At 44.5% G+C, this 14,276-nt stretch overlaps 1 pseudogene across 1 annotated transcript in view; it reads left to right on the top strand.

Moving 5' to 3' along the window:
* LOC147690225 (tumor necrosis factor alpha-induced protein 2-like) overlaps positions 1 to 14,276 on the top strand; it is a 113,879-nt pseudogene that overhangs the window by 47,479 nt on the left and 52,124 nt on the right. Inside the window, exons 7-8 of the transcript XR_015300139.1 lie at positions 1,122 to 1,220; positions 11,319 to 11,446. The product of XR_015300139.1 is annotated as a tumor necrosis factor alpha-induced protein 2-like (transcript). The remainder of the gene's footprint in view (positions 1 to 1,121; positions 1,221 to 11,318; positions 11,447 to 14,276) is intronic.

Below are 14,276 nucleotides of genomic sequence, written 5' to 3'. Positions count from 1 at the left end.
ATCATCATGTCTGGAATGACAGACGCTAGGCCTACCACAATGTCTACTTCACAGATGCTTCCTTCTGGTCTCTCTACTGTAGCCAAAAAGTTTTATTCTGGATGGTCACAAGGCTCACACAGCACAACAGATTCTGCACCTCCAGAAATCCTCTGGTGATAAAACTGATACAAATTGTTTGTGTTTTCTCTTTTAGGTTTCTCTTTAAGAGAGTTGTATATGAACCTTCTGAAACTCTGGCCCTAGGGGTGCAGTTGTCTACTTTGTCTCACCAAGTAGCACTCGCCAGAGTTTCTTTTCCTCCACAGTGAGTTTCTATTATAAACATGCTTGTAGACCAGAAAAGGGATCATGGTTGGTGCCCGGTGATCATTTAGAAAAATCACAATGAGCTCCTGGTAGACACTAATTTTTAGAATGTACCGTATTTTTCTTCACATGAATGTTTTCTGAAAGGGAGTTAGTTGATAAATGTAAATGCTAAAAGTGCTGACCTCTCATTCCTCTTTCCTAGCAACGAAGACATTGGCTACCTTTCTTTTGAGGAGACAAGCCCTGGGAGTACACTACTACTCCTATTATCCTGCTGTTGTCTGCCTTTCTAAGAAAATGTCCAATCATCTACTAGTGTTTGGCCACAATAAAAAAAACTACTGTGTTCTATTGCTTTGAGTTGCAGAAAAATCTCAGCTATGCCTTTATGTATAAACACATTTCCACATAGACACAGAAAGGTAAAACCTTTGATACATCAGGCCCCTATTGAGTCCTAAAATAAAACCGATTTGAATGTTGAGGAAAGCATTTCACATCAACTTGATATTGATTACTCGACCTTTAGTTTTGGACAATACTCACTCACTCATTCACTCGCTCTTTGTCTTGTATATCCTGAAGGCCTATGTCCATCTATATAAATAATACAGGATAAATTCTACATCCCCGTTGCTGTCTATATTTCAACATTTCACCACATCTAAGCTGTTTTCCTTCTGAAAGTAAATGTCCTCATACACCAGAATTAATCATGCAATGTGTGATTTTGCGAAATACTCCTTAAGAACAGTAAATCTTAATTTAATGGACCAAATGTTAATACATATGTTCAATTCCTTTACCAGATATAAGGCAAAGTTTGAAGAATTTATAGAGGCGAACAAGAAGCACACATATTTTCTGCCAATTGTGATTGCCAATATCAATAGCTGTGACAACTATAGGTAAGTTTCACTGCATAAATCCATTTTTGATTGCATGGTATAGGGAGACTAAGCTGAAAAGGAACACTTTTGTATACGAGTTTATGGGTAGTACACGGCTAAATGCTAAACTATTCACTCGCTTTACTAGCCAGGACCTTTGACTGCTGATGTTCAGGTCGGTGTCTGCATTCTTATTTTTCATCCAATTACCCGATAACTAAAACTTGGGGTGAACTAAATTGTCACTGAAAAAATAATCATTATATATATATATATATATATATATATATATATATATATATATATTTTAGGTGACCTAAAAATTGTGACAGATAGGGCTTAGCAGGGTTGAAGAATGAGTGAAACAACTCTCCATATGTACCATAAATCTACTGGGAGTCTTCCATGCTTCCTTGTCTTTTTTTCATTTCCCCCCGCTGTGATATCCCTTGTAGGAAGGTGCTTCCTTAGTTTTAAATCTTTCCTGGACAGAATCCCGCTTTATTCCCCCTCTGGTATTGCCTTGTTTAGCGGGAATTTTGGAAAAATCTCTACCTTTTCCATCTTTGTATTCGCCACCGTCTGTGCCCCACTGCCCATGTCTGTCACCACTATAAAATCCATGTTCTCATACCCCTCCCATCACAACTCTCATCTCAAATGCTGTTCACAACTCGGGTATTTTAAAAAATAATCAGCTCATTGTACCTTATTACCCCTTACCTTGCTTCCATTTCCCCTCTCTTTGCCAATCCATCCTACCTTTTTTCTTACCTTTTTTTCTTATACCCGCTGCCTTTCCTCCTGTTGTGAAATTGCACTTTTTTACTTTGGTTAATGGTCGCAGGAGAGATATGACAGCCAAAGTATTTCGACCATAAACGTATCTTTTACATTTATATTTTTAGATCTTTTCATTATTTAAAAAACGAATTTGGGCATAGACCTTCGAACCGTCTTCCTAGGATTAGTTCAAAGTGTTGCCTTTTTTTTCTCAACAAAGAATCCAGTATTTCAAAACTGGCCCATAACATTTTTTTATCCAGTATTATGGGTGTCTTTCATAGATTCACATGCCTGAATCATTCCCAGTCGTCGAGACGGGAGTCTCCGGTACATAGAAAAGTAATGTCCTATAGACATAGAGAAAAATAGGCCTAAGGACCTCTCCTTAGTAGCCTATCTATGTCCTTTTGTAAAAAGGACCAAACTCCAGAAGGTAGCCAATCAGCTACCACCTCCCTCTAGAACCTTCCTGTCAGGAGCCTCAGTCTCTCAGATTTTCTTCTGCACGTTGTGCTAGGGAGTCGCCACCTGAGTTCTCCTCAGGTTTCCTTGTTTAAACTCTTTTCACAGAAATTGGATTTTTTCTTCATAGTTTTCCATGGCTGATCAACAGAAGAAGGGTCTCTTCAGAGCTTGCTCTTCTTGTGGTAAGAAGAGGCTCCATATTGATAAGCATGAAACCTGCTTATACTGTCTTTATCCGGACCATACACCAAAGGAATGTAGAATTTGTAGAACATTCTCTACAAAAACTCTTAAAGACAGAGAAGGACGACTATTACTCTGGTTGAACACGCTGAAAACCAGAGACAACCTGGAGTCTTCAGAGGACGGTGAGATAGCTTCTGTTTCCTCTAAATTGCCCTTGAAGAGGCCAAGGGTTGCTTCCCCTAGCCCTACAGACGTTCCTCCTAAAAAGACTGTCAAAAAGTCTTCAGAGGCAAAATCCACAACGTCTGACAAGGAGGTTCCTGCCTTCAGGAAGCCTGCGCCGTCGTCGACGACTACTTCGTCGACGCTTTCCTCAGCGCAGAAGAAGACTGTGTCTCCAGTCTGTTTCGACATCGGCGTCGTCAGCCTTCTCATCGATGACGACGGCTACTCCATCGTTGACGGCGGGAAAGCCTGTGTCGTCTATTATTCTCATTAAAAAGCTATCAACGACGATAAAGATTTCGTCAACGACGACATCAGTGTCGACGACTAAGCCAAAACCGTCTACGCCGTCGACTAGGACACTCTCGTCGACGAGCGTGCCGTCGACTAAGACATCGACGACGATGAAGACACCATCGATGAGGGCACAGTCGACGAAGGTGCTGTCGACGAAGGTTCCGTCGACTAAGGTATCCTCGACTAAGGCGCCAACGACGACTATTGATATTCTGTGGACGACGACAGTCAACGACGTCATCGTCGATACTATGGAAGCAATCGGAGCTGATTTCTCCGTCGTCAGCTGCTATTCAGCCGTCTACAATCCCACCATCAAAGACTGGGCCATTAACACCAGCAGGAAAAAAGGGCACAAAAAAACAATAACACCAGACTTAACGTCTCCCAGTAGGGTGCAAAGGTTGCCCCCAACTTGCCTACTGCAGGACGAGGACTCAGACGAAGATCTGTACGGACAGACCACCAGTCCTTCACACCTAATAGTGAAGTGCCAAAGCACTGATGATGAGAGGGATCAAGTGGAATTTACAGAAGAGACTGAGCATTCACAAGTCCAGACGCAAGTCACGCCAATGGTATGCCTTCCAGTGTCTATAGTTTCGACTTGCAGTTCTTGATTCAAGACTACAAGCAGCGATTTCCTGATAGAGCTCTGCTCCATCAACGGGGACAAATCCAGCTACATCTCGACCAACACCATCTTCATGGCCTAGACCATCACCATTAGTGATCCGTCAGGGAAGAGAGCCAGGGCAGGATATCCCGTCTTCTGACGAGGAAGTTGAAGAACCAGAGGATGGAGAGGTCCTAGATGACCAGTCTGACCATAGAGACGATGAGGACTACATCGCTCCTCCTGCCACACCTGAGCCCACTACCTCAGACTCACCGCCAGTGGACATTGGCGGATTTCACAACTTAGTGGAGAGAGCGGCCAAAAGATTCCATATGACGATGGAATCTCATGAAACAGACTGTTTCCTGTATGATTTTAAAGACCCGGTTAAGAAAACAACCAGATTAGTTCCTATCATTGACCACATATGGGAGCAGGGAAAACAGCTGATGCAGACACCAGCTTCAGTCTCAGCAGTGGTACCATGGCTGGACAAAAAGTATAAGGCAGCAACAACAGCGCCGGCCTGCCATACTGGTCATCCCAAGCCAGATTCTGTGGTTACCCAGGCGGCACAGAAAAATTCTAGGAATCAGTCATCTCCATTGTCAGCTCCACCGGACAAGGAGAGCAGGATACTAGACAATATTGGCAAACGCTTTTCCACCACGTCGGCCATGACTGTGAAAGTAGCTAATTCCATTGAGCTACTGGGCTGCTACAACAGGCAATTGTGGGAGGATATTGCTCCGTATCTGGCGGAGCTACAGACGATTCCTCCTTAAAGAGGTCTCTTCCATGTTGAAGAAAGGAGCAATAGAGCGAGTACCATCAGCTCACAGAGAAAAGGGATTTTATTCCTGCTTCTTTCTGATACAAAAGAAAGGGAAGAAATGGAGGCCCATCTTAGATTTCAGGGCACTCAACACATTCTTGAAGAGTCAATCGTTCCGCATGGTTACGATCCAGGAGATTTTGGGGTTACTGGAGGAAGGGAACTTTATGATGTCTTTAGACCTGCAAGACGCATATTACCACATCCCTATTCACAAAGGTCACAGGAAATTCCTCAGATTCGCAGTGGCGGGTCAACACTATCAATTCTGTGTCCTCCCAATTGGCATTAAGTCAGCACCTTGGATATTCACCAAGTGCCTCTCTCAAGTGGCGGCTTTACTACGACCGCATGGACACCAGGTCTTCCCATATCTGGACGACTGGCTGGTGAAAGCACCATCTATGAAAGGCACAGCCAAGTCCTCCAGCGCCTGTCTCAATATTTTCCAGCACCTGGGCCTTACGCTCAATCACGAGAAGTCTACTCTACAGTCCTCCTGAGTTTTTACCTCTCTCGGAGCGACATTGGATACGGAATGTTCAAAAGCATTCCCATCTCAAGAGAGAAAGCACAAGCTTATCACTCTGGCCACCGCAGTAGCCTCGAAGAAAACTTTACTGGTCCGAACTTTCAAGTCCCTCTTGGGAATGATGTCCTCGTGTATCCTGCTTATTCCCCACTGTCTGCTCAGAATGCGCCCACTGCAGGAGGCCTTGACCAGGCAATGGACTCAAAGCACTGGTTCTTTCGAGGATCGCATTTTGATAACTCAACAAATGACCAAGGCCTTACTCTGGTGGAGGTCGCTCAAGAACCTCTCACAAGGGCTACCATTCCTGCTTCCTGCAGCCCCACATGTGGTAACAACGGACGCCTCTCTAGAGCAATGGGGAGCTGTCCTCCAGGAATTACAGATCAGCAGCAAGTGGACGGTCCAGGAACCGCAGCTCCATATCAACCTCCTAGAGCGGAGGGCAGTTTTTCTAGCTCTGCAGGCTTTCCTCCCGTGCATCAAGAACTCCCCAGTGCTCGTCGGGACCGACAACTCTACGACGATGCACTACTTGAACAAGCAGGAAGGAACGCGTTCACTCACACTATCTCGCGAATCGCAGATAATCTGGAACTGGCTTGTGCTCCCCAGTATCACGTTAAAAGCGGAGTATGTCCCAGGCAAGGACAACGTCATAGCAGATGCTCTAAGCAGACAGAGATCTATGTCCCACAAATGGGAGCTCGACCAAGAGGTGCTAGATCACATCTTTTCGGAATGGGGGACACCACAGATCGACCTTTTTTCCACCAGGGAGAACGCCAAATGCCGCAACATCGCAAGTTCAAAAACCCCAGTTGATGGACAGAATGCAGAACAATGTCATACATTCACCCCAGTACAGAGATCTGGGCCCAAATCCATAGTTTTTTTTTTCACTCCACACCACCCCAGTTCAGACATGGCCATATGCAAATCATTCTGGCCCTGTGCCTCATGGGAACAGTCCAGCCCGAACTGCCAAGCCATGCCTTCCCTGGACTGGAAACAAGCTTCTGAGGACTGGTTTCTGGCATTCCAGCCTTCTTCAGCCCGGCTTGCTTGAATCCAGTGGTGTGGAGAGCATGGGACTCACGTCTGAGCATACCCATCCCACTCAGGGTGACAAATGCAAAAACCACAGTTGATCGACGGAATGCAGAACAATGTCATACATTCACCCCAGTACAGAGATCTGGGCCCAAATCCATCGTTTTTTTGTACTCCACACCACCCCAGTTCAGACATGGCCATATGCAAATCATTCTGACCCTGTGCCTCATGGGAACAGTCCAGCCCGAACTGCCAAGCCATGCCTTCCCTGGACCGGAAACAAGCTTCAGAGGACCGGTTTCTGGCATTCCAGCCATCTTCAGCCGTCTTCGCAAGTTGGCATCCCCAGTTAGGGTCCCTCGGAAATGCATTTTCCATCGCCTGGCGCAACGTGTTTGCGTACACCTTTCCGCCATTCCCTCTGATACCAATAGTCCTCAGAAAGATGAAGACAGAGCACTACACTCTGATTGCCCCGTTCTGGCCGAGGCAACATTGGTTCACGGACCTCCATCGCCTCTCACTTTACCCGCCAATCCGTCGTTCAACATCCATCCCTGCTCACGATGTCCAACAGCCAAGTACAGCACCCGAATCTGAAATCACTCAGGTTATCGGCTTGGCTCCTGAGTACTGAGAGTTCTGCCGGCTAGACATCCCGCAGGAGTGCAAAGAGGTCCTCGCGAAGGCAAGAGCGGAGAGCACAAACAAAACCTATTCCTTAAAGTGGAAACGCTTTTGCATCTGGTGTAAGGACAAAGGCCTACATCCCTTTCAGGCTACTCCGGAGCAGCTACTACCATACCTGCTACACCTAGCACAGTCGGGCCTTGCGCACGCCTCCATCAGAGTTCATTTGGCGGCGATTTCACGTTATACAAGAACTTCAAAAGGGCCCTCTCTCTCTGGTCACACAGGTTAATAAAACAGTTCCTTAAAGGACTCTACAGATCCTATCCTCGGCCACGGAGGGTTCCACCAACATGGCATCTCAATGTGGTCCTCAACCAATTGATGAAACACCCTTTCGAACCCATTCACAGGGCAGATGTCAAATACATCTCCTGGAAAACAGCCCTCCTACTGGCACTGACCTCAGCAAGAAGGGTCAGTGAACTACAGTCTCTTTCCATACAAAATCCCTTCATGCAGTTTAAGGAAGACAGAGTGGTTTTAAGAACTAATCCTCGGTTTATTCCTAAAGTCCCGTCGGACTTCCATTTAAATGAGCCTGTAGTCCTCCGATCATTCTTCCCAAATCCCAGCACTGCAGCTGAAAGAACTCTGCACTCTTTGGACCTGAAAAGGTGTCTTAAATTTTACCTTGACAAGACAAAACGGTTCAGGAAAACAAATCCGCTATTAATCCCTTTTAGTAGAGTAGGAAAGGCATGCCGCTTTCCAAACAAAGTATTTCAAGATGAATATCTTCGGCAATTGCCTTTTGCCACGATGAAGCCGGACAGCCATTGCACTCCACAGTAAGAGCTCATTCTACAAGAGCTGTGTCCACATTGGCTGCACTGTTCGCTTGGGTGCCAATACTGGACATTTGCAGAGCAGCGACATGAAAGTCGTCGCATACCTTCGCCAGGCACTACTGCCTGGATACGGAACTGATGCAGGATGCAGCAGTGGGCCAGGCTGTGCTTCGCCATCTATTCCAATGAGGTGAGCCTTCCTCCTTCCCGCCATCCTTTGCTGGTATGCACATTTATTTACTTATTTCTTGTTATTTATTGATGGCTCATAGTCGCATGATATGTATTATCTACTGACTGGTATGTGCTTTTCCATCAGAAATGTGCATAATGTATTGCTGTCTACTCTGATTAAGGCCTGTGAATCTATGAAAGACACCCATAATACTGGATAAGAAATGCGTTACTTACCTGTAACTGCAGTTTTCCAGTATTGGTGTCTTTCATAGATTCACATGCAACCCTCTCGCCTCCCCTGGTAGGACTCACTTATTTCTCTAACAGTATTACGCCTACCTAGCTTGGTGCGTACGAAAATCTGAGACTGAGGCTCCTGACAGGAAGGTTCTAGAGGGAGGTGGTAGCTGATTGGCTACCTTCTGGAGTTTGGTCCTTTTTACAAAAGGACATAGATGGGCTACTAAGGCGAGGCCCTTAGACCTATTTTTCTCTATATATGTCTATAGGACATTGCTTTTCTATGTACCGGAGACTCCGGTCTCGGCGACAGGGAATGATTCAGGCATGTGAATCTATGAAAGACACCAATACTGGATAACTGCAGTTACAGGTAAGTAACGCATTTCTTTCGCTGTACCCCAAAATAGTACTTTTCCACAATCACTTACTTTCACTTGCCTGTTTTCTTTATATCTTCTTCATACCTAAATTGTAAGATAAGAGATCAAAAATCTGTCCATACCACGGTTAACTGGCAGGTTATTGTTCAAATAGCAAGCAGCAATCTACACATATTCGTGAGAGATTAGCGTTCTTAATAGCTGTACCAGATTGTTAAATTGACATTCAAAAGCATATTACGCATAGCACAGGATCGAATGTGAGAGCGCGGAATGCCTGCATAGAAGGAAAAATATCACCGCAAACGTTGCTTTCTGTAATTTTTAGAGTATCTCCATTTGCATGTGAAAAGCAAGCTCTGTTGAATTCATTAGGTGCAGAAAATCATGTAATGGTTATTTGATGTTGTAAGTGTGCTTTCCAGCCAAAAATTCGTATGTACCAAAGCTAGAAAAATGTCTGCAAATAAATGAAAATATTACCAACAATTTCTTTACATCTACCCTTAGGGCTGTATGGTTGTCTGAAATTCCATTTGCGTAAGGGAGACCACCTATCTCCAGGTCATTACATATACTGCTTTCATTCCTGAATTTTCATTTGATAACTAAATTCATTCAGGATGTTGCAGCCTTGTGTTGCTTCCATGGAAATGCACACACATCTGAGAACAATTATTTTAAAGTTCCTGACTGGACACTCTGTGCTTGTTGACCTGCATTGAGGTGGTGACCCTAATATGAGAAGGTGCAAATGGTTTCTGCAGATGCCCTCATGGGTATATGAGCAGTGAACTAAAACCTAGTGGCACAAATAAATACCAATAGGCATTTCCAAAATGGAAACTGAATCAACTGACATTTCCTCTATCCAGCAGATGTGCAATAACTCATATTCCAGCAACAGGATCAAGCCCAAACCATTTGTTGCTGGTCAACTGGAATGTCCCCCAGGCCATCCACCATTAACTCAGTATGACATCTAGACGGACCTTCAGCCATTCTTTAAAATAACAGTGATATTCAGTGTTTTCTCTACCAAATTCCTTTCCGGTTTGATCCGGTGAAGTTTCATATCCTAACAGAAGTTACTTTAGTAATAACCCACAGAGGAACAAAAGCAGAGTGAAGGCATAGGAGCATAATCTCCACTCTCTATGTAGTTCTTCAGAGATGGACATAATTCCTAAGTACCTGATTCATTGAGAAGAGAAGTCCATTCTGAAGAAGCCTTGTGCTGCGTCAGTGCGCGCCAACCCTATCCTGTCTAGACACAGTTTGAGCCTGACACCTATGTGTGAAGTAGATTGACTCATTTTTACACATTTACATATTTTGGAAATTTTGAAATAATTCCAGGTGGGTTAGTGTTTACACAACAAACTGCGCAAGATATACAATTACGCATGTGTAGATACTTAACCATGGCACATTCGGCCAAGCTAACTTTTTTACTCCACAAGAAAAATATTTTTCCCTTTGGGCGAACTCTGTTTCCCAATACCCTGACCAATTTTGTGGTTACGCCCTTACCACTCTCACCCTGGACTTGGAGTTACTTCAGAGGCATTGCAAGGGTGCTATGAACTTTAAAACGAGAAAGCTAAAAGCCGCTCCTTTGCAGTTACAAAGTAAGAGACAGACATAACTGGGCCTTCAAACATCTGGGCTCTGGTGCCAATGCACCTACTGCACTACTTATAGCTACACCCCTGTTGGGGTCCTTGTCGAGGATAAATGCCCAAGTGTATTCGGGGTGAGCATGTGCTTTTGGAAACGCGAATACCCTTCAAAGTAACAGATGTGAGAGTGTTGCCCAAAGTTCAATGGCATTCCCACTACGGAAGACACTCTCCCTGCCACCCAGAGCAGATGTACTTAGTGGTGTAATATTGCATATCAGTAAATTAATTTACATGTGCAAACTTACATTTTGCGAGTTGCGAAAGTGAGTTTGCACTCGGAGATCATACCCTTAACACTCCTAAGCTGAACATAGGTGTCCAAAATGCATGTGTATAATTGTGCTCTTGTAGACTGCTCCATTCTACTTTGGTAAGGGAGGCGACGGCTCCCTGGAGACAGACAATAGGTATTGCAGTTGAAATTATCATTTTGGACTGTCACTAACACCTATTTTCACACTTGTGAAAGAGGTGAAAACAGCTGCATTAGATCCCCATTCGTAAACATAAGCAGTACGTTAATCAGCACTTGTAGTGTAGGGATCGCTCGTCAGCGGTGTACTTTCATTTACTTGCCCCAATCTAGAGGTAGCACAAATTAATGTGACCTGTCGAGAGATGCATCGTTGTAGCATGGACGAAGCCCAAAGGCTCGTTCTATATGCACCAAAGTCCAATGCTCACAGATGGTTGTGGATTTGTGAGACGTGTCCAGACAGCTCTCCAAGAATACCTTTTTATGAAGTGTCACTTCAAAATCTCATTTGCACTAACGTTAGAAATGTGTTAGCACGCATCTTTACTAAATCATTTCAGATACAGAACGTTTTCTTTGCACTTGCAACTTTCACTTAAAAAATGTTACATCTTTTAATAATGCGTCAAGTCAGATTCTTAAGGCGGTTGAATTCATTTTTTATTTACAATTATTTGTATGAAATTATGAATTGCGGGGTGAACTCCATAATTGTGAAGTACATGTGTTTTTTTATAATGTTGCCTACATAGACTAACGTCTTTAGAACCAATAATTTACCTTATTGCTACCAAACATAAATTCTTTTTCATGCAGTTTTCCTGTTGCTGTTGATTTAGCAATATGTAGTTTATACCTGTAATGATGAAACTACCTTTTGCATCACGTTCCAGAGAGTATATCAGAAATCTTGAAAACCACCATTTTGAAGACGAAGTTAAAACTAAATTGCATGATACATTGCGCGAAATTGAGACGACTGGATTTGACACAGCTTGAAGACTTGTTTCAAGAGTTGAAGGTGCGTATAATGTTTGATGCAACCTACTCAACAGTCGCCACTGCATCAGTTTATGCTATTGTATGATGTGTATATTTAGGACATATGTTTGGCAAACGAATGGCTGGTTACAGGTGTGAACTCCACGGTTAGCATGTCACAAACATGACATTCACCAGGCTTAGCTTTTTCACTGACTACCTTCTGTCTACGTGTTCTGGACCAGTTTCCTCACAACCACAGTGTATAACAATGCTCGTGACACACACATACACATACACACACACACACACACCATCTCACACACCATACTTCACACACACACACACTCAGAAAAACAGGCATCATTGTTTACTTTAACCACAAAATAGTGCTGATTACTCTAATAGAAATAGAACCAAAGTAGCACAACTTTACGACATTAAGTATAGTGCATAATATGCACATATATGCACCTTTCACTCATGCCTTTACTTGAATAACAAAAATATGAATTGATAAAAAAAAAATTCTGCTGAGCTGTCAGAACGATGATTTGCATTGTGATTGATAAGTTGCTGATGGAACTGGGTTGTTTAATGGTATCCAGTATGCACAGTTCTCTTGCAAATATTTTGAATGATTAGATCTGATATTCGAAACTAAGAAAGCTAAATTAAGGCTTTGTATGTCCCTGCCATGAGCACCGGTAACAAATTGCAGCTATTCTTCTTACCTATTGCCCATTATACTACTGTTTTGCGGCTTTGACTCCCAGCACCTGATTGCTGTCTAATAGTGCTGTTACCAATTGGTTCTCCATCCGCTCCTCCTCTGTTTCTTCAAGTTCCTGCCCCTTGATAATGATAGTGCGCTACTTTGGTGTCCATCTTCACCGTGAAAAGATTGAACAGATCTACCTCAACCTGCAAAGACTTACCTTGAACACCTTACAATAGATACAAAGTCCCACAGCAAGGCTACTCCTGAGTGTGAAAGAGAGAACAAACATACATGCTGAAATCCACATATGTCTTCCAAATACATATGGAATACCTTTAGTTAATTTATATTTATTTTCTTATTTAGATCAATAGGAGCGTTCAGCTTCAACAGAACCTGGAATACCATTACAATCGGCTGCAAAACACTCAATTAAGATCAAAATGATTTTGAAAATGGATAAAGATTAAAACATATGTTCACTGCGCCAATCTCATACGAAATCTGAATAGTTTTGGTTGCATGTCTGCATTTTTTTTTTTTTTCGAAAACCTTTATTATACCTTCACATCTTTACACAGCATGTCGCCTACAACCAGAGGGGGCCGGCCGCTAATCTGGAGTGTCACATTGGAACGACAGTCATAAATACCGACAATGCAGGTTGTTGCAAAAATCACATCAGTAAAGGCCGTCGGCGAAAGTAGAGAAGGACAAAAGCAAATGTTCCATGCAGGGTGAATGAGGTTCTCATTTTCTATTTTCTGAAACTAACTAAAAGAACAGTCGAACATCGGGAAATCACAGTGCGATCATTGACTATGTATATTGCTAGATAGATGTGAGAGTACACCTGGATTAAAACTATGTCATTTGCGTCCACGAGTTAACATAGGGTGTAAAGGAAGCATCGCCCCCCCCAATCCCTCCTGAAGGACCCCACCCCACAGCTAACCACCCTCACTCCAACCCGTCATCCTCATCCGAGTCCATTGGGTCATCTTCTGGCAGTGGGTCGCAGATGTCACCCCGGTAAGTGTTCCACGGGGACCATACTTTGTTCCACTTGCCGGGACAAGCTCGGTTTAAGTATACCGCCCTTTCTGTAACCATCGTTCTGTCCATGTTAATGCACCACTGTGATGTTGTCGGGAGGTCCGCCACCCCCCAACGCTGCGCAATGTCTCGCTTTGCTACCATCATACCCAGTGTCACCCAAAGGCGGCCGTGCCGGGACAAATCTGTTGGTTCCCATACATTGAGGAGGCACCGTCGTGGCTCCGGTAGTACCGAGACTTCCAGCACCTGTGATACGGTGCGTAGGACCTGACGCCAGTAGTTGTGTATGCGTGGACAATCCCAGAACGTATGGAAGAAGGTGCCCTCCTCCCCGCAGCCTCGCAAGCAAAAGGGATCAGGGGTCCGTTGTATGCGGTGTAGTAGTGTTCTAGTGTAATATGTTCTATGGAGGACTTTGAGCTGGATTAGCCTCATCCTGGCCGATATGCCTGCTTCCTTGGGGGAAGCCAATGCCTCATTCCACTCATGTTAGTCAAGCGCGCCAACTCTTGCTCCCATTTCCCCTTAAGGGATATCAGTGGATCCGGAGAGTTAAGGAGTTTCCGGTATGTGAGGGAGGTCGCCTTCTCTACCATTTAGTCCATCAGGAGGCGATCCTCCAGCGGGGAGGACTCAGGAAGAGTCGTACCAGCCGGGATGGCCGATAGTAGTGCATGGCGGATTTGTACATACCGGTATGTTTCGTGTGGTCCCAGATCATAAATCTCTTTCAAACGGGCGAAGGTGATGACATCCCCTCGCTCCCACATATCCCCCACCGTGGAGATTCCGATGTCATCCCATCGGGAGAACCCCTTACTGACCCGAAGATTGCCCAAGGCACGCGTGTCCCAGAGCGGAGTGAGTTTAGTGAGCGTGTCTTTCCACCCTAGCGCAGCGGTGGCTGCATGCCAAGTGGACACCGTGAGCCTAGTGGGGCCCACCAGTGGTCTAAGTTTCCTCCGATCATAAAGCGGTGCCAGCATGTTACTAGCGCCTAACTGAGCCCTCTCCGCTTGGAACGCCGGGTCAGATTGCGATGCATGCAGCCACTGGTTAATGGGCCTGAGTTGTGCAGCCCAATAATATA

The sequence above is a fragment of the Lissotriton vulgaris genome, chromosome 9 (genome assembly GCF_964263255.1).
Source record: "Lissotriton vulgaris chromosome 9, aLisVul1.2, whole genome shotgun sequence".
Taxonomy (NCBI): Eukaryota; Metazoa; Chordata; class Amphibia; order Caudata; family Salamandridae; genus Lissotriton; species Lissotriton vulgaris.
This window is presented reverse-complemented; position numbering and strand designations above follow the sequence as displayed.